The following is an 18,550-nucleotide window of genomic DNA, read 5'->3' as shown; positions in this document are numbered from 1 at the left end:
TTGATCTCATGTTAATGTGGAAATTTCCTTTTTGGGCAGTCGAGTAAATGAAAGCGCTCTCGCTCTCATCTTCTGCACCCCTCATCTGGTGTGTCTGAGTTTGCTGATGCTGATAACCTGTTTCCTGAAAAATGAATTTCTACTGACACTCATGTGAATCACTTTGGTAAATCGTTATTCATCCGTGATGATTCTGCTTGGGCTTGAGTATAACTTGCAAAATGTTTAGAAGTCCATGTGGAGTATGGAAAGATGTGATTCATGACTTTCTCATTGGCACCAGAGAGTAGGCCCTGCTTATGTCTACTGCAAATGAACAGAGCACGTTATGCACTCCTAATGAGAAATACGGGGGATGTTTGGCTCATACATAACATGATGGAGCAAGAAAGAGAGTTGGCTAGAGAACGCTGCGTTGACTGAAGAGGCTGCTTCTGTGCTGCTGCCTGCATAGGAATGACCATTTCAATGCAGGATTGGATTCATTTAAAAAATACCCGAACTGGATGATTTATGAGACGTTCAGTTAACGCTTCTTGAACGTGCTGATGGAACACCGTAGTTTTTCTTCCATCATTCAGCGGGACCACATTACCGCTCCGAACGAAAAGCCCACCGCACAAACAGAAGTTCGATTCCTGAACTAACGACTCATATGAATCGGTTCTTTAAAGTGAATCATTACCACAATGCGACCAAGGTATTTCACCTGCGAGTGACTCTTGTGAGCCGGTTCTTTTGAATGCATAGGCTATCCAAATCGCTCCCAGTGTAGTCCGTTTCCCCAAACGAATGACTCTTTTGAGTCGGTTCTTTTTAATGATTTTAGTTCTTTTTAGTCTTTAGCCGCAATGAAGACAATTTCCCCTAATAAAAAAATGACTCTTACGAGTCAAATGAATCAAAAGACCTTTGATTCAGTCGGTGCGGTTACTAAATGTACTTATTAATTTCGTCATGTCCAACTCGAAATGGTCAAGTTATATGTTTTATTTATAACTCGATGTTTAAATCGTTGTAGCTGAGTGGTTATTTGCATGAAAGCTTATTTGAAATCAGTATTTTATATTAGTTAGGCTACATGTGACAGCATTTCTGTTTGTTTATTAATAACGTTAAATAGGCCTACAAATTATTTTATTATGTCACGCCTAAAAAAAATCCCTAAAATCCATAAACTCGTTTTTGAAATACTTTTATTTTTGGTTTGTTTTGTTGAATTGCGAATTATCTCAGTAATTCTAACAGACTGCTGAGGGCAGTAAACCCAATAAGAATTTCCCCGATTTCTGAAGAATCCTTTCCAAGATTTCTTCTGCAAAAGTACTAAAAAGGGCCAGTAATGGAATCGCCAAGGTAACATGAATCATCAAGAAGAATTGGAATCGCATCCAGAATCATTCTTATTTAATTTCCCTTCCCTATATTTGACAGTCTAACTTGCATTCCTATCATTTGCAATAAAACCCACGAAGCCAGAGATGCACGCGGAGTGGGAGATCGTGTCTCGAGAAGAGAGCAGCGTGAAGGAGTGAGAGCTCAGAGCTGTATCAGTGCAGGTCCTGAAGCACGAGATAGAAGAGAGAAGAGAGAAGAGAGAGAGAGAGAGAGAGAGAGAGAGAGAGAGAGAGAGAGAGAGAGAGAGAGAGAGAGAGAGAGAGAGAGAGAGCTATTGGGCTCTTATTACACGCGTTTAAAACCGTTATTTAAAACGACTCATTACTGGAAAGAGCAAGAAGGAAAGTGAAGAAAAGAGAGCAAAAGAAGACCGCCAACCGATGTTTGACTTAATTTGACATGAGAGAGGATATCTGTTTCATTTATTTCTCTGGGATGCGGATTTCCCCTTCTTTTCTTGACAGCGTGCGTCTGCCCCGCATCGCTCGTATCACACGGATATATACAGAGAACAAATTAAGATGAAGTGACCTTCGAAAGTAGTTTTTGACGGCGTACCGCTCGCTAGGGTTTTATTTTTCCTCTATTCGTGTTCAACAGCGTTGCACCGGGCACGAGGGAACGGCGGGAATTGATAGGGCACGCGCGCAGTGCTTATAAAACAACAGCTGACCACTAAAGCTCACATCAAGCCAAATAAAACACTACCAGAAGAAATAACGCCATTGATTTTGTTATACAGAAAACGCGGGGGCATAAAAACGACGAGCTTTAAAACAGGTAAGAGGATTCGCATCATTGCTTCATGCAGTTACGGTCTATTCTGCATTTAGTTTATTCAACATGTGATGGATTGGATTGCATGGAAAATAGCTGTAGATCGCGAGACTTGTTAATGCTGTGTTTGGATTTACATCATTCTAATTCCGTGGACACTGTATAGGAATTATAAACACTGAAGCATCATGCAAATTGGATTTACGCTAAACTTGAATATCATTATGTGCAATTGCAGACATTTAACGTTAGTAGCCTTATGTCACAAATGTATTTTATAGTAAATTAGCAATTTTTCTCCCAATGGTCTGCATTAGTCACAGCAACAATTGACAGTCAGTGAACATGGCATGATTTGCATGACAATTAGATAATAATTTATTATTTAAGTGGTGCTAGTTTATACATACTGAGCACAGTAGAGTTACTATGACAAATTCTGGGGTAGCCTACTATTGCGAATGCATCCAGATTTTTGGGAATAAATAGCTGTATGAAAGGCAGAATATCAGGACTATTCCTGTGATGCAAGAAACTTAATTGTTATGCTCTATATTGGTTCCAAACATCATGCAAAGTCGAATATAGAATCTTCATCTATTAAAGTGACCTTAAACCGGTTATGGTGGTTTGTTTTATAGGTGTTATGTGTGCACAAGGCACACATTGTATTGCATTAGGATGTGCAACATGTGTGTCTTAAACTTTGCAGCATTTGGTTCAGCTTTTACACAAAATTACAATTATTATTGAATGATTTGAAATCCACCTTGGTAGAACTGAAATGTACCTGATGTATTAGAGAGCTTGGTCAGGTTGTGTTGAAGGGTTTTGGCTGAAGATTAGAGTGGAATAGGTGCCATCTTTGCACCCCCTGGTGGATAATGGCAAGTGAGTGGTGGATAGAGAAAAAAAAGAGTTGGTTTCTGTTTTAATGTCAGTCATTATTTGCTTTCAGTGTGTGAGCTTACTCATACAGTGTTTCCGTTTTGTTAAAAAAGTGGTCAGATTCTTATGTAAAGCCCTAATGTTCATGAGTGCTTAGTGATAAGTGGTGTAAAGGGTGAACACTAATGTCAACACAATGCTTTTTTTATAACTATAAGGATATTCCTACCTTCTTATAAATGCATCTTTAACGTGAACTTTCAAACTTAGAAATTATGGTCTCAATGACTAGAATCTTCTGGATTCTTGCACTTTAAAGATTCTTTCACTCATACACTCGATAGGACTTTCCGTCGGTTACATTGTTACGCCAATAGGTGGCAACAACAAGTGAGTTTTTTTGTTTGTTTGTTTGTTTGTTTGTTTGAACGAGTCATGGAGTAGTTCACTCAACCGATTCCGTAAAAAACATCAATACTTTTAACCCGTTGTTAAAACTGCTTGACTATAAATCTAATATGAGACCACAATAGAGTTTAAGCATCATTTTCTGCACAAATGACAATAAGACTGATGTGGTATTTTATTATCACCTCGGGTGTCATCCACAGCTTAGTATGTTTTGAAGCAAATGATGAAGGTTATAGAAACAGCAAAAATAACTGTTAATAAATCCCTAGTTCCTGAAATGTCTGCTAACTGAAAGCAGAAATTAGATAACATATTTAATAAATATTCAAGGGAAGGAGGATTGACAGGATTGATTGATTAACAGGCAATTAAACTCTGTGGGAAGCATTCACTGTTGGCCTTCTCATAGGGCACAATTAATGTGTCTTTACATTGCGATGCATTACTGGTAGATGCAGTCGTTGTTGGTAAGTAACATGCTCTGTAAAGGAAAAATCGGCATGCTTCTTTATTTGGAAGGCGTTTCCGGTGTCCTGACAAAAAAAGAAAGTCTTTGTTAGAGAGATATGATATTTGAATCAAATCAACCAACTACAAGGTGAATCACAACATTACAGACTTTGATTTGATGCATAATAATAATAAAAAACATAAAAAGACAAAGGTACAAGACTGTAACACGTAACTACTATGGATGAAATAAATAAAAAATGATGGATAAATATGCAATTATTGATTTAATTCATATGTAGAAACAGCGTATTTTGCAAAATATGCATATTTATAGGCTACATGTTTTTAAGTAGTCTGAGACCACAGGACACTGATTCTTTGATTAGTGGAAATATTTGCCGAATTATGGGTCATGTATTGTTTTTTTGACCAGGAATCCCACTTTACATCATGAATATTGAATGAATAATTTTAAATAAGGCAGACTAATGGCGTTATGAAAAGTAAATACCATTAACAATTAGGCCATTTAGCTCACAGTTGGTCTATCTTTAAGGTTAATAAGTTATTGTTAAATCAGTTCCCCTTTTCAGAAAATAAATGTGATTTTTACCTCTTGATACTGTGCTTTTGATTTCCCCCTTTACAAACCAAGCCCAAAGTATATGAGCTGTGAAGGTTGTGTCATTATATATCAACATGGTCAAACATCCAAAATTATTAAAATGTATTGGTAATATATACAGTATAATGTAAAATGTGGAATGTTTAGTGCAGAATTTCAATGGAACAAAGGCATACACTTTATCTCATTTATTATTTACTGCCTTATTTATTTTACATGTAATAAAGTCGGCAAAGTAAAGTCTGCTGCAGGCACAGGCATGCTTGAATGGGTTTCTAGAAGGCTTCCTTTATCGTCTTGTTGCAGAATTGTTTGTATATGTATTTTTTACTGGCTGGTAAAATGAAATATCAGCACTGGAGTTTTTGCTTTATTTAATGCATAAAAATACTAAAACAGTACTATATCAGTGGCATAGGATTGGGGCTGGACTACACCTGTCTGTCTGAAACCTGTCTGGAAAGCTCCTATTGCGATTCTGTTTGGTGCAGTTAATGGTGCCCGAATCACTTAAAGCAGCTTTAAAGGTACAGTATTGATTTCTGGCATTGGTATTGGGTCTGCTGTAGTTCAGTGATATCACCAGTGTGTAATTATGGCTAAAGGTGGCTAAAGCGAGTGTTTCTTGGATGGGTACTGCTGATTTGCATTTGTTTTCACAGAAAGCCCTGTCCCAGTAGACCGAATGTGCCCAGCAACTGAACAAACACGATTAAAAGGGCACACAAAGGTCCACACTAGTTGGAAGTCTGATTGCCTGGCGGGTAGCGCATATGTATATGCACCTGACAGAAAACAGAGTAAGATGCATGATCTCATTGGATGCCTGATCATTTGATGGATAGGTCACGGAGAAGCACAACTCTCTGTTGTAGTGAAGGTTAACCAACATGGTGTGACAATTTGTCAGTATCCATGAGGTCGGTCTCCACAGAATTGAGACAAGGGCATCATTCAGCACTTTCTGTGTTGAGGGCCACTCACAGGACATTTGCCAATCTGTAGAACACCCATGAGACCAACCCTTCACAAACTCAACACTCAGCCCATTTTCCTAGCTAATGAAATCCCTTTTTGTACAATTTGTGATGCTAACAAACATGTTCCTGTGTTGTCTAGAATATTTTCAGTTGGGATGCACAATACCTTTTTGGTTATTGAATAATATTATAGTTTTTATTTTATAATATTTCTTCTACATTAATCAGTATTTGAAATATTAGTTTATACATGCCTATTTAGTTTGCCTACTAATATATATAATATTATGATGGTTAAATTTGCATGTACCACTTTAAACAACTGATTTAAGTTTTTTCCCTGTATTTGTAATTTTTTATTTGGTAATTTGCCATAACACATTTATATTATCAACATATCGGTATAAGACATATGAGTTGATATTTGGTATTTAGTTGACTGATTAGATTTTTTTTTCATAATACACACAATTCAGTTTTTAGAAAGCACTAATAGAATATTCTAGCCAATATTTAAGTAAATTAATATCCAGTTTTGATATAGTAATGTTTAGACACACACACACACACACACACACACACACACACACACACACACACACACACACACACACACACACACACACACACACACACACACACACACACACCATATAATAGTTTTACTGTGTTGCACTGTTGTGATGCTTAAATTTCCCAAAAGCACCATTTTAAACAACTGAATTCAGTTTTTTGCACTTTTTTACATTTTATTTTTAACTTATTAATCACAATAATAAGATTATATTATTAACTTATAATTATTGGGCATATTGGACGTAATTTCAATGCATGTCTACTTTTCAAATGGAACTTTACTTTAGTTGAACCAGATTGATTTGTGAAATAAAAACAAAGTCTTGAAACGTTTCTTTTGCTGACACTTGTAATGGTGGAATAATGATAAACATGGCAGCAATGAAATACCAACATTCAAAATCATGACATGTTAAAACCAGAGAGAGAATTGTTTGAGCTTTTCAATGCCTCCAGCAGCCAAGGCCGTTTCAGAATCCATATGTCAGTCAATGAGCAGAATATAATGCTAGAGAGCATGACATATCCATATCTATCCTCTGTGTCTTGTATTGATTCTGTGGTCAGTAGTGTTTAAGTGAATTTTCCAGGCCTCTCCTCTCCAGAGAAGCCCAGCCCAGTGCAGTCAGTATATCAAAGTTAATAATTATTGTCACAAATCAGTTTAGCACAGGTGAATTGCTGAAAATTGCAGCTGCTATGTTATTTTCCTTGAGGCTTGCACAAAATATAATTCTCTGCAGCTTATTTAGCTTTATTATTATTATTATGCAGCATTGCTTTTGCACTTTATATAGCACAGAGTTGCCACCGTTAACCTCTTGGCTCATGAAACATCATAACAGTAGACTTGGAGTTTGATGTGTGCTATTTGAATTTAGCAAGATGTTATTTACGGACATTTGATTTCAGTGTTTTGGCTGTCAAGCACATTCTGAATGTCACCCACCCTCCGAAAATGCCTCTTTCATGTTGCCCTGGAAATGTCAGTAGTCAGATGTGTCTCCAGTCATCAGAGTTTCCTTTCAAGGCCATTCGAGGTCACATGAGCAGCTTTTCCTTGCAGGATTCGCTTTATTATCAACTTTGTGCACCACCTTTGTAGCGGATCTCATCAAGTTCATTCCTAGCAGTCGTTGCCATGACAGCAGCTACCACTTTGTGTCACTCTTGTGATGAGAGCGAATGACGTGCATATATCCTATGAGACATCGTTGAAGTTTAAGTAGTCTAATATCTCAGAATTAGCAAATATGCATCTGTCGAGAGCGAAAAAGCAGTCCAAGGATCTTTTCATGATAGCAGATTCCCTGCAGGGAATTCATAACCGGCGAGTGACTGAATATTGTACATGATCTAATGCTTTTGCTTGAATGATCCGCTTCTGCGTTCACTTAGGGAAGACTCAGGGTGAACATAAAAGATTGTTGTGACTTAAAGCATGTCACATCTTCTAATTGACTGATAAATTTAGGAAATGCATTTATAAAATGACCTTCTAAGGTTTTACAAGGCATAAAACAACCTAAAGGCTGGTCCTATTTAATGCCTGAGGACTTTTCATCAATCTTGGTAACGTCTAATTTTGTCCTTTCAGATCTCGCAAGGGCCTTGCATTGAAACAGTGTTAATTTAAAAGGATAGTTCACACAAAAAAGAATATTCTGTCATTCATTACTCACCCTCATGTCTTTCCAAACCAGTAAAACCTTTGTTCATCTACAGAACACAAACGAATATATTTCTGATGAAATCTTAGAGCTTTCTGGCCCTGCATAGACAGCAAAGCAACTACCACGTTCAAGGCCCAGAAAGCAATTAAGGTCATTGTTAAAAAAGTTTAGTGGTTCCAATTTACAGTCTGGGGAAGACAATGCTAGTTGACAGATTTCATAGGAAAAAGCACAGATTATGATGGATTAAAACTTTAGTTCTCATTTAGTATATTATTTACAGTTTTTCTCAAATCAGTTTATTGTTTAAAAATCTGTGTAGTGGATTTGAAAAACTGTGTAGTGTATTTCAGCCTTTAGCATCTTGTCTAAGACCTTTTTATCATATTTCCCTGGCATGGCCAGCCAGGAAAAAAAACACCTGTATAAAAGATTGTTTCCCTGTTTCTAATTTCGGCAAAATGTTTGTCAATTATTGTGTGAAATTGCTCGTTGTTTTTAGATATGGCTGCACTATGAAGGAGGCTCTGTGAGCAGGAGCTTGGCTTTCATTTTTCCATTTTCTGTTTCACTGATTTCTCCAGTTTGCCAGACCTGAAAATTAGCATTGTCAACATCAGTTCTCCCATACTACCCTCAGATTTCACCGACGTGTGTCCATGAACCCTCACTCAGAACCCTGAAGATTACATTGATATACAAGTTAGGATTTTTGGTATGTCCATACAATTTGAATTATTTATATTTCGATACCAGGCTGTCAGGGAGGCAGTCCCAATGATCACTCACTTCATCAGTTCAACAGCATCTCTGTTCCTCTTTTCCCTGCTCTTAAGTTGATACGTGAAGATGTCTATACACTTTTGAAAGATTCCACCTCTGCAAATAAGCTTCCCGGCGCAGAGAGAGAAGTTCATTGGAGACAAATGGTGCAGAATTCACAGGTAGGCCTTTGCAACTGCTGTGATTTGTTTCATTGCTAATAGAGGCTGAAGTGCCGGGGCCCCAGGCCATTTGCTTTTTTAGAGTGGCAGTCTGAGTGAGTACAGCCAGCATCTCTTAACAGCTCTAAAAGAAAAAACCATCAGCACCAACTGAGTTCCTCTCAGACTGGGCTTCCAGAAGACTTTCTCTTTACCTCTCCTCATTATCATACACAGGCTCTACAGATAGAATCTCTAATGCCCACAGGGCGATTAACACACCACAGAGGTGACTGCTGAAGCTGCCTAATTGGCCGCCCAGGCAAAGCCATGGAAGCTACCTGGGTGATTGACAGAGGCCATGGAGAAAAGGAGATCCCAAGCGGAAGGCTGGATTGTCCTGGCTCCTTTTTAATCATGTCGTTCAGCATTGTCGATAAGAGATGTACTGAGATTAGAGTTCAAGGAGGACAGCCTTGTGCCGTGACTGTGGGATTTACTCAACATGTGAAAGGGATGAATGAATCAGTATTCAGTAGGGGGAGCAGAAGGCTTCAGCCCTAGCCCTCGTCTCCATATTTAGTATGCAGATCGCATTGTTTAGTACGCAGATCACAATTTTTATTTTTTTTTGAGTAATGTGAAGCCAGACTTATGACTTTACCACTGAGTAAATCTTGTAATTTATAGCTACTAACGTTCAAAAGTCTGGGTTTAAGTGTTTTTTTCTCCATTTTTTTTATGTTTTTGGAAGAAGACTTACAAAGAAAGCATTTATTTGAACTCTATATCCGCAGCCATTACTCCAGGTAATTATTTCTAATTACTTCAGTGTAATTACTCCATTACTTCAGTGTCACATGATCCTTCAGAAATCATTCTATAATTAAGAAACTTGGATGTATCATGATTTTCTATTCTTTGAGTAGAAATTTCAAAAGAAATTCATTTATTTAGAAAATAAATGTTTTATAACATTGTCTTTACTGTCCCTTGTAGGGGTGCCACGGTTCAACTGTTTCATGGTTCGGTTTGTTTCACGGTTTTAGAGTCACGGTTTTGGTACAGTTTGGTATGTGCTATGTTTATGGAAACTCTACTGTCTAATAAAAAAAAAAAAGAATATTCTATATTCTAAGTTTTTAGGTACTGAAATTGAATAAACTAATCAAATGTAAAACAGCATTGCATATTGGACTGTATAAATTAAAGATAAAGAAATTCTTTATTAAAGTTATAAAACCTTTTTAATCAAGAGCAGCGAGTGATTTCTTTGTTGTTGCTGTTTCTATTAATATAAAGACTGTCACTTTAAGAGAATGCACTGATCCAGTGCACTGATATAGTAGGCCTATGTTCAGCCGGCTATGTCTGCTGTAGGATACTTACCAAGAGCTTAATATTTGTGCGCGTTCTGAGGCGCGGGTTTGCGCGCTTCGGATGAGCGCATGCACAAATCTTCTCACTGCGTGCGCGAGCTCGCATCCTCTGCCTCTTAAATGTTTAAACTGGCAAAGCTTAAATGAGTTTAGTTTAAACACATATAAACGTGTGCTGTTGAGATCTCATCTGTGAGCGCGCGCTATCAGCACTGGGGTGATGACGGAATAAATGACTGCTAATATTCCAGAATACGGGATTCGCATTGAACAAAAGTGAATGATTTGTCCAAGGTTGTGTTATTTATTTATTTTTTTCCTCATCGGTGTTGTTGTAATGTCTGGGAAGCCAGAATGTGCCTCCATCAACAGAAACACATATTAGCTGAACCCTGTTTGTTTTAGGTTATATATAGCAAACCATATTACAGATGCTTTGTCAGATTTAAGTTGAACCGCGGTCCGAGCACGTGCCGAACAATGTGTGGTGAACTGAACGGTTCAGGTTTTTTTCAGCGAACCGTGCCACCCCAAGACCCTTATGATATTTTTAACATGTCCTTGCTGAATAAAAGTATTTATTTTGTTCTTAGATTCATTTTTGCCATTTCGGCCTATATTGCAATAGGTGTCACTTGTTTGTTTCTGTGTAGTTCCTGTCTGCCCTTATGTGGTTCAATTCCTGTTGTCATTTAGTTATATATGATTCATTCAGATCACCTGTGTTGTGTTGATCATCTCATTGGTTCCCTTTTTTGGTTTAGTATAAATATCCCTGCTTTTCCTTAACTCTCTTGTCTTGTCTTAAAGTTATATCATGGTTGTAGTCTCCCTCTGTTTCCGAGTTTTTTTCCCGTTATTGATGATTTAAGCCTCTATCGTGGATTTCTTCCTTGCCGTGTGCTTACTCCGAACCATGACCTGTGAAAGAATGCAAGACCAGACCAAAACGGATGAGGCTGTGGGGTTTGCGGCAGTCTGGTCGGATATTGGAACGGTATGTGGAGGATTTCCTTCAGCTTGCAAACCAGCTGAGCTGGCACAACGCTGCTCTTGATGCGTGCTTTCAGCTGGGGCTGGACGACGAGATGATCTGCTGCAATCTTCCTGTGTGTAACTATTAGGGCTGTCAACGAATATTCTAAATTCAAATATGTTTTCGAATAGTTTTAAAAAAACGAATTTCGAAGGTGAAAATTAATATTCGAATAAAAAAAAATGTGGAAAAAAAGGCCCGCGGTAGTAGAGGCAGGGTTGTCTGCTTTGTGAGTGGGCGCTAGCGCGCCTGAGGGTTCAGGGACTGGTCACAGCCTCACAGCCTCGCACTGCCTGGCACAGTATTACTGCTGAAAGTTGAAGCGTCTTCATGGAAGATGCCAGCAAGTGCAGAGCCCAACTCGACCGCAGCAGAGAAAATGAGGTAAAATTGTTGACCCGCGAGATTGTTGTATGCAAGCTATTTAAGATACAGTTAGCATACCATTCGACAACTAGCAACATGAGGTCACATCTCAAAAATGTGCACCCAAATGAGCATGGCATAATGTGTGGAACTCCAGCTAAACAGTCACGTCTTGACACTTAACGTTACTTTGCATCGCCCGCCGCAAGCTCTTTGTCTGCAACATGACAAGAGGCCATAACGGATAAAATAATTTCGTTCATTTGTAAGGACATGAGACCGATCAGTATCGCGGATGGGGCACGCTTCGGGGAGTTCTGTCAAGCAATGGAAGCGAGGTTTGATTATTTATCGTTTCATGTCAAGGAAAAGTTCCATGTTTACCACAGCACAGCTCGCTCGGAGCATTCAATGTCAGTTCTATATGCTGTAAAACTTCAATTAATATTAATAATATTTGTTTCAATCACTGAATGAAGCCTGCTATATTTGGGACAACAGGCGCGACCTTAAATTACTTGCACAAAAATTTGTTTGTTCATTTAAACCATTATGCGCAGAGAACGTGAGGGTGAGAGAGCGTGAGGTCTGCAGTCTTGGCCATTAGTTGATTTCCTTGTTTTTGTGTAGGTAATACGTTGTCATATATGTTTAAACTTAAATATACTATCTATACAAGTAATTATGTCTCTTTGTATTATTTTTGCCTGTTATTGACGTAATGCGCGTCATTGACAACATGCGCAACCAGATGTTCGAATAGTTCGAATATTCGTGTATTTTTAGAGGGAATATTCGAACGTCAATTTTGAGCAATTTTGACAGCCCTAATAACTATCCCCTGATCGATCTGATTAATAATCTTGTCCTTATCTCAAATGGTTCAGATTTTGAAGTGGAGGAAATGTCTCGTCATCCATCCCCCTCTGAGGCATGCTGCATCTCGCCGTCTCAACCCACGCCAGGAACCCCCACATACTTTACCAACGGCTCAGACTGCCTGCCCAGCCCCAGACACCCTCGTATCCTCGAGTTCCACCATTGTCCTCAGCCCAGAAACTCTGGCCGCTCAGAAGTCAGGCCCATCTGTCGCCATGAAGTCAAGCCTGCCGGCCACTTCTCACACAGGCTGCTGACTCGGGCCTCGCGGCCACCGCTGGCTTAATTTCTTTTGGACATGGCGCTGCCTACAGAGTTCTCTGGCCCTATCCTTTCTCCAGAGTCCACTCCAGAAAGCTCTTCTGAGTCTCCGCTGGTCCCGTCCAGCCCTCCTTCGTCTCCTCAGCTCCCTGTGTTAGCAAACTCCATTCCTCGAAAGCGCTCCCCCTGCTTTTCCTCAGTTCCCTTGTCTTGTGTTAAAGTTACCTCGTGGTTGTCTCATGTTTCAAAGTGTTTTGTTCTTGTTTTAAAGAAGCCCAAAGTGCAACTGGACTATATGTTGGCACCCTGCCCTTGAGGGTACCAACTAAAAATGACAAATAAAAGTATTAAAAAGTGAAACATTTCCTAATCCTACCCAATACCTAAACTAAACAACTACCTTATTAACTATTTATAAGCAGCAAATTAGGAGTTCCCAGATTCCCATGAGATTGTTTTGGATTAACACCAGTGCCAGTTCATGTCTGGTTGCTGACAGGATCATTATCTTCTAGGACTTTGCAGGTGCAGTTAAAATTTAAACTGTCCTGGCGGATCTTTTAGACAGCAAGAATATGGTAATGACCAGGAGGAGACAAAGACATCAAGTTAGTGCCATTGAGATACCGGTCATATCTTGCCACATATGCTTGGTAAACAACTAGTTAAATTACAAAACTATATGTTTAAATGAACTACAATTGACATAAAAAGAATACAATTAGCCAACAGTTTTTCTTCTACCAGGGTTTCATTTTAGAAACTACCACAGCTAAGAAATCTCTGCGGACCTCAAGGACATCTGTGATAACAAAGATAAAAGATTTTGGTCAAGAAGTTAAAAGTAAAGTACAGCAAAGACATCAATTATGGAAAAGATACAAGACAGTATTAAAGGATTCGGATGCTGCAATGGGCAACATTGATTCAATTAGAAGGAAGTGGAAGTGGCAAACCACTTAGACATTGGCTAGGAAAGGTTGTCCTTCAAAACAATATCAGCCGTTAGACTTAAAATGGCATTTGAAATGTCTACTTATGAAATGTGACTTTTGTTTTATCTGCACACCCTAAGTTATGCCAACCATAGATGAAAGTAGTTTCATGTATTATTTAATTTATTTAATTAATGTGTTATAATTAGTAAATAGGGTTACTTTTGATTTCATGTTGACTTTAGAATGTTGTTATTGTAAAATAAAAATATTAAAGTCTTTTTAATTAATTGAAATAAAACGGAAAGAAATGAAAATAAATATTAGATGAAAAAGTTCAACTGTTACTGAACTAACTGTAATAAGTTGCAGTACTAAAATTACTAAAACATTCTAAGAGAATGAATTCTAAGAGTAAATATTTAAAAAATAAACAAAAAATGACAAAAGCATGTAACAAAATGACTAAAATTGAATCTGAAAATAGGCAATTAAGAATATTAATAACTAAATTAAAATGCATATATAATATTTAAACAACTCTGACTTTCATGTTGAACACTTAAGCACTTTAAAGGAACTGCAAATATTATGTTTTATCTCTGCATTAGGTCGTCTAGACGCAGAGCTGCAGTTTACTTTGCCCAAACCACTCTTTATATTTTTCAAGTCTTAGATCCACAGATGTGTATTAAAACCCAACTTTGATTCATTCTTTGTCATGCATACATAATGGAATGGGATGGTTGCAATATGGAAGTCAGACACTGAGGGAGAAGGCAGCTCATTAGTCACCGCTTCCCCAAACATTCAGTTGTGTTACCAGATGCTGGGCCTCATCGCAGATCTCATCTTTAATCAACTGGAGAACTGAACGGAGTCTGTCTTTAAAAACCAATTGTTTAGAGAAGAGTCGCATTTAATGCCACTCACCCTGTCATCGCTTGGTCGCTCACTGGTTCAGCGGGAACACAATGCTCCAGCATTCTTATCAGCTTAAACCTGCGGTCCTGCAGCGAACACGACACTGGGTCGGCAACATTTGGCTTCATCCACTCAGGCCCAGCTGCACAATGACAGCTTAGATAGGTGTCCCCTCTTGGGATAATGACACATTTACCACTCAAGTGGATCGGGGCAAGTTAGGTACTTCACAGAATGGAGAGAAAAGCACTGCAAAACGTGCTGCCGCATCACTGTTTGGTTCCCACTACATGCGATGTGGATTTCAGGTCAGAGCAGTGAATGAAGTCTGGCTGTAAGAGCAAAGGGACATGGTGCACAGACTGGGGTAATTACCCTTTCCTGGTGAACAGCTCTCCGCTCTGATATATACTGTTGCCCTGTGTGTGTTGTATGCACAATCATAGCCATGTGAAGTCTGTCACTGCAGGAATCGTCAGTCTAAACAACGTCTTCCAGGTTAAACCGTATACCTATAGAATCTTTGGCTCAAACATGTTCCTCAGTTTGTGAAGCCAACAAAAATGACTTAAAGAAACTTATATCATTATACACTCTTAAAATTCTTCATTCACCTGTCCACAATTTAAGGACAATAAAGATCTTAAATCAGACTGGAAAGTCTTTAAAGGGATAGTGCACCCGAAAATTTTTATTTTGTCATTAATTACTCTTAATTACCCTCTTGTTGTTCCAAACCCATAAGATCTACGTTCATCAAACACAAATTAAGATATTTTTGACGAAATCTGAGAGTTTTCTTTGATGAGCTTGGAGGGTCAGAAAGCTCTCAGATTTAATCAAAAATATGCTAATTTGTGTTCTGAAGTTAAACTAAGGTCTTACGGGTTTGGAACGACAAGAGGGTGAGTAATTGACTGTTCGCAAAGAGATTGATTGACAGGCGATCTGACCAATCAGAACGCAGATATTATGTGCCGCTGCAGCTATCTGCCATCTTGAAACTTAAACTTAAACTTGAAAAATGGTGTGTTCTACTGTTAAAATAAAATAATTCCTGATGTTTATTAATGTTCATTTCATCCTTTAAGTAAATACAAAAAGATGATGGGTTCATGTTTTTGAACTGAGGCAATACAGTGATCTGTCATGACACATTAAAGAGCCACAAAACAGTATTCATTGTTCAAATTTCTTTGAAAAAGACACAGTTTGAAAGCTGAGAGTCCTGAGGACTTGTTTCATATCAGAAGAATCCTGCTCTGTCTTGTCTGTCGGTGTGTTGTCAGTTTCCTCTTTTTTCTGCGATGTGTTTTTCACTGAGAACATGATGTGTAGTGTGAGAGCTGCAATGTTTGTCGGGATAGCAACAGTAACTAAGGAATACGGGTCTTTATGGAATGATATTCCGGACTTTATTCAAAAGGAACTGCAAATTGTATTTGCAATTGCGTTTTCAATTTGTGGACGCATAAAATGTGACATAATCCAAATGCAAATCGCTCATTACCATTTGCATTTTCGTTTAAGCGAACGCACAGTGTCTGACAAATTTAAAATGGAAATGCAAAGTCCGTTTGCAATTGTGTTTCCCATATCTTACAAGCTATGAGCCTGTCATATTTAAATAGCAATATCAATTACCACATTTGCCTTTTCACTCTCTCTGCACTGTGCATGTGAACTGCCAAAACTCAAATGAAATCCAGTGGGGCCATTTTATTGGGCGTGTTTGCATTGGGAAGTGACATCACTCACAGTGGACGGTAATAAATAATTATTAATTAATTAGTGTGGACTTTGTCATCTAAATACTTAATAACCAATAAGGTTAAGGATGTGTCTTACAAATTACTTCATCTTTTCTGTCCTGTGAAGCTTTACTTAAAAAAATGTTTCCTGATATTGACACTTTATGTTCTTTTTGTTGTGCTGAACACAAATCCATTTCTCATCTCTTCTGGAAATGCACATATACAAGTCTGTTCTGGAAGAATTTTTGTATCTTCGATCATACTAAAATGTACCATGTGTTTACTATGGTAAATATGAGTTAACGATAGTGTTTATAATTAAACCACAGTAGCCACAAATGTACAGTTGTCTGAGACGTTATGAAATGTTCTTTAACATCATGAACCATAAAATGTAGTCAGTTTTCTGCTATGGTTTATTTTCATAATAGGTAAACACAGGTCACAAGTTAACACGGTCACATTTCCTTGATTCAGCAGCTGCACGATGTGGAGCCGAGAGTCCTGTCTTGAATTTAGAGATCTGGAGCTGATTCGGAGTAGATCGGTTGCTCAGTGGTTTGTGACTGTTGTCTCGCAGCGTGCCGTCTTTTGGCTCGTGTTCGAAACCCACGCCAACACAGATGTACTTTATATTTATTTTTTTGTTTATCCTACTTACTACAGCCGCGAAACGGGCGATCAAACTAATAACTTGTAATCTTTACAAGAATATCTGAATCATGCAATGAGCAAGTCTGCGTTTATTAAACACTTAATATCGCGTCAGTTTGTGCTTTCATAATCGCCGAATCTGCTGCCGTCGTTCCAGCATACCTGAACCAGGAAGTTGGTCACCAGGTAAAACGGTAGCCAGTTAAACCGTTACACCTGGAAGATTAGGCAAATAGATTGGGGACATAGGTCTGCGCGCATTTCTCAATACAAAGTACGCTGATTTTGGACTTGCATCCTCAGTAGTTCAGACTTTGTGCATTCGACTCGGGAGTGTGATGTCTGCGAGGATGCAGGTCCGGTAATTCTGCAAACATCAGCGTACTTGATAACATGTCAGCTCGCCTTGACTACTGCAGTTTTCCTCACTGTATATTTACAATAAAACGAAAAAGGATATGAAATACCACTGCCTCCTTTCATTTTTCATTTAAACATAATAATAGCAGCAGAAATTTACTTAGTTCAGGGAAATGTGTATATATACAGTCATTACAAATGAAACTAAATATTATATCAATTGCCTCTTTTATTACCGTCGACTGTGAGTGACGTCACTTCTCAATGCAAACACGCCCAATAAAATGGTCCCACCCCTGTCACTTGATTGACAGGTTTCCGTGTAGACGTTGGAAATTCAAATGCAAAAGGAATTGCGATTCCATTTGAGTTTTGGCAGTTTACATGCACAGTGCAGAGAGAGTGAAAAGGTAACTGTGGTAATTAATATTGCTATTTAAATATGACAGGCTCATAGCTCGTAAGATATGGGAAACACAATTGCAAACGGACTTTACATTTGCATTTTAAATTTGTCAGACACTGTGCGTTCGCTTAAACGAAAATGCAAACGGTAATGCACGATTTGCATTTGCGTTTGGATTATGTCACATTTTATGCGTCCACAAATTGAAAACGCAATTGCAAATACAATTTGCAATTCCTTTTCAATAAAGTCCGGAATATCATTCCATAGGTCTTTGCGAACAATTCTGTCAACTAATGACAGAATTTCAATTTTGGGTGAACTAGCCCTTTAATTCATAAAGTCATGGCATTAAATGTTGCATGCACTGCAAAAAATGTATATCTTCATCAGTATTTTTTGTTTTTGTTTACTTCAGATGCAAATTGAACAATCTGTATGAAGTCTTGTTTGTAAGTGAGTAAATGGGTTTATGTTTGAAACAAGAACAAACATCTGTGACTGGGGAGTGAAGACTTTTGAACCTTTGAATTAACCTTTTTTTATAATAAAGAACAGTTTGTTTTAAAGGGGTGGTTCGGGATTTTTGACATCGGACCTCATTTTTAAGTCAGCCTGGTTGTTATTCATCAGTGGAGACATTTTTTTTTTTTAAATTATCCAGTCTTTATATTTGGATAGATAGCCGATGCTAGGCTAGCGCGAGTCAATGGGTATATGTTAGCCAGCCATTAAAAACCGTTTTACCCACTCCACAGGGCACCAAACGCAAATCAATTATAACACTAGACTATCGATGCAAATGTCCGTTGATAGAATAATGTTAGAAATCAAACTTACCTTTCATCACATTGCATTAGTTATAATATAAGTGAAGTGACATTCAGCCAAG

At 38.2% G+C, this 18,550-nt stretch overlaps 1 protein-coding gene across 1 annotated transcript in view; it reads left to right on the top strand.

The window, feature by feature from the left end:
• The first annotated feature begins 1,638 nt into the window (after positions 1-1,638).
• The window catches only part of grik4 (glutamate receptor, ionotropic, kainate 4), a 355,049-nt gene continuing 338,137 nt past the window's right edge, over positions 1,639-18,550 (top strand). The window contains exon 1 of the mRNA XM_059513707.1: positions 1,639-2,178. The gene's annotated coding sequence lies outside the window, so the exon portion shown is untranslated. The remainder of the gene's footprint in view (positions 2,179-18,550) is intronic.

Source organism: Carassius carassius, chromosome 28, assembly GCF_963082965.1.
Source record: "Carassius carassius chromosome 28, fCarCar2.1, whole genome shotgun sequence".
Taxonomy (NCBI): Eukaryota; Metazoa; Chordata; class Actinopteri; order Cypriniformes; family Cyprinidae; genus Carassius; species Carassius carassius.
This window is presented reverse-complemented; position numbering and strand designations above follow the sequence as displayed.